Source organism: Dipodomys ordii, unplaced genomic scaffold (genome assembly GCF_000151885.1).
Source record: "Dipodomys ordii isolate 6190 unplaced genomic scaffold, Dord_2.0 Scaffold20, whole genome shotgun sequence".
Taxonomy (NCBI): Eukaryota; Metazoa; Chordata; class Mammalia; order Rodentia; family Heteromyidae; genus Dipodomys; species Dipodomys ordii.
Genome location: NW_012267236.1, coordinates 21,967,522 through 21,970,889, shown reverse-complemented (window position 1 = coordinate 21,970,889; position 3,368 = coordinate 21,967,522).

Genomic DNA, 3,368 nt, shown 5'->3' with positions numbered 1-3,368 from the left:
CCTTTCCCTTCCCTTCCCCTGCCCTCCCCTGCCCTCCCTTCCCCTGCCCTCCCCTTCCCTTCTCTGCCTTCCCCTCTCCTCCCCTCCCTTCCTCTGTCCCCCTTCCCCTCCCTTCCCCTCCCTGTTTTTGGCAGAAGAGAGCTTCGAGTCATCCTTTTGGAGAGTCCCGTGGTCCATGGGAGAGCCCTGCATTCTACTTTTATCAGGAAGGCTTAAAAATGATGCCTTCAGTCGGGGCAGGTGGGGATGGAATTTTCTTTTCGTCTGTCATTTTTTTTTTTTACAAGTACCAGTTGAAAAGCAATAGGAAAATATTCAGTGTTTTAAAAATACATCATCAGTAGTGCTTATAGAAATGGTTGCCATAAAAAAAAAGATAGCTCAGTATTGCTGAGGGAAGGGAGGCCCTGTGCACATATGCCTTTAAAAAGCTTGATCATATTTAAAGTTCTGTTGCATTTTCACACTGTAGTTTGTCAGTTAAATATTGTTAACACTGGCAGATGTTGGAGAGCCAGGCAAATAGGAGTTGCTATTAAAGTTGGCATGGTCTCTGATTAATTTTGGTTTTCAGTGGATAAATCCAAAGCTGCTTTTGTATGCTGTGGGGGAGATTACTCTAGAGTTCTGTTACTGAGCAGATTAAAGGGAAACTGGATTTGGTCATTTCGTTAAATTGCAAGCTTGCTTCAAGTTACCTCTCGGTGGAGAGTGGATTCAGGTCTCGAAAGTGGAAAAATTAAAATCATTGCAGGGTTATCTCACTTTAAGTAAATCCAGTACACATGTTATGATGACAGTATATGAGAAGTTGGGATTATAACTAAATTTGAAAGTTGTTTACTTTCAGAGAGAAGTCAGCATGGATTGCTTTAATTAATGCGTCCCTCCCAGAGTATTTAATGTTCAGTTCCAGTACCAAAACATGTTCTGTGCCTGGTATAATTACAAAGGCCCACAATATTTTGGTTTTAAGCAAGCGTCTACTTTGTATGTGAGGATGAGACTTGAGAGTAATGGAACATAAAAGCTACACACCTAACAGAAATAAAATAATTTAAAATTTGTGAGCCTGTAGTCCTATACTTGAGTGAGGTATGCAGTAATTTTAAACAGATTAACCTTGGTGAAACTTGATTTCTAATGGAGGTTATGTCTGCCAATAGCCATTTTCCAAATGAAATGTTGCTTTTTTGATTTGCATGCCTGTAGCTAAAATATTAGTAGTTACTTGGTGCTTGCCCTGAACTACAAACCTTACATCTGTTATCTCTAATTCTTTCCCTGATTCCGAGATGAGGAAGTAGGTGCTGGGAGAGGTTAAATATGTTTCTCAAGGCTGTGGAGCTACTAAGTGGAATTTGAACTTGGCTCCATGCTGTTTTCAGACACTGCTGTTTCCTCTCAACTTTTTTTTTTTTATTGTGACAATACTGTACAGAGGTGTTACAATTACATGGACAAGGTAATGAGTACATTTCTTATCAAGCATTGTAGCCTCCTCCTTCGTTTCCCCTTCCCTCCCCCCCGCCCCCCCTCCTCTCAACTTTTAACAAGGATATATTCTCTGTGTGACTCCTTTGCCAGGCAGGTTCAGGTTCAGGCTCTATCTTTACCACTTGCGTGAACTTGGTGGAGATCCCTAACATTTTCTCATTTTCTTAGGTTTACACCGTCTATCTTATTTGTGAGGATTGTGGCGGGGTGCCCAGCACAGGCTGGAGCAGACAACTGGTGTTGTCAAATGCTAACTGCTTACCAGATTCTATCATAGTTACGATTTCCATGGGGGAGAAGGCAGGGCACCTGGATGAACGGTTGAAGGAGCGTTGTACACAAGAAGTTCCTGTATGTCTCCCCGTGCATACCATTTAACCAGTTTGCTGTCTTGGCAGCAAGCAAGAATCATAGCTGTGTTTTAAAATTTTCACTTGGTGATTACTTTCTCTTTGGATGGAGTAATTATTTTTGCATAGTTTTAGCAAAGTTAGCAAAGAGAAAATAAGTAGTTGTGGCATAAATCTGAAAAGTGAGCTTTTTTTTTTTTTTGGTCAGTTGTGGGGCTTGAACTCAGGGCCTGGGGTGCTGTCACTGAGCTCTTTGACTCAAGGCTAATGCTCTACCCCACACCACCAACTTCCACTTTCTGTTAGTTTATTGGAGATAAGAGTCTCATGGACTTTCTGGTAGTGGCTAGCTTTGACCAGTGATCTTCAGATCTCAGCCTCCTGAGTAGTTAGGATTACAGGTGTGAGCCACCATTGCTTGGCTAAAGTGAGCCTTTTGTTGTTGTTATTATTGTTGTTGTTGTTGTTGTTATTTGTCTTCTTTGAACCTCTAGGCTCTTCTGAATATTCTAAATATTCTAAAATAGGAAAAAAATTGTACACAGACTTAGAATGTTGGTGATTTTAGTTATGCTCTCTTTAATAGCACCATCCAGTCAGCTTTGCTTATTTGGTATTGATGTAGTTTTAAAAATAAATTTGATGTTGACTCCTAAGTATTAAAATTTAATCTACTTCCTTCCGGAGCCTTAATTCTCTCCTGTGTTATCCTCGGTTACTGTGGCAATCTCTCTGCTATCCTAGCCCAGTGTGCAGCAGGCAAGCAAACATCTGGGCCAGGCCGATTCCCGTGGGCTTTGTTGTCTGTGGGGTCAGATCCTGCCCGGCAGTTGTAGTGGGAGCCAGGCCTTGTGCATTTTCCACAACCTTGTGGTTCTGAGCCCTAGCTCTTGGTGACTTGTTTGCAAAGCAGCTTCTCCAAATTCCAGACTCACAGATTTTTGGATCTGTGGTCAGGAGGACAGACACCCTTCTTGCCCAATGCATTCATGTTCTTGGAAGTGAGCTTTTAGGGGTCAAACAGGGCCATCTTTTTGTGTTGTTCTGAAGTCTGAATTTGGGACATTTTGAGTCAGGGGAGAACTTGTCTTCTTTAGCTTCTCTCTTAGGGTCAGGTAAAAGTCCTAGGTTCTAGGTCCTGCCCGTCATCCGCTCAGCTGGATGGAAGCCTGCTTTGCTCGGTTAGTTGAAGGGATTAGAACACCGAGAGGAGCCTGGTGCCTACATGCTCAAGCACGTAATAGCTAGTGAGGAGGCTGAGATCTGAGGATCTTGGTTCAAAGCCCTGGTGGGAAAGTCCGTGAGACTCTGAACTAGGAGAAAACCAGAAATGGCACTGTGTCTCCAATGGTAGAGAGCTTGCCTTGTGTTGAAGAGCGGAGGGGCAGCAACCAGGCCCAGAGTTCAAGCCCCATGACTGACAAAAAAAAAAAAAAAAAAAGTCTACAAGACTCTTATCTCCAAATAACCTTCAAAAGGCTATAAACTGTTGTCTAGGGGTAGAAACAGACATCCGCAGGC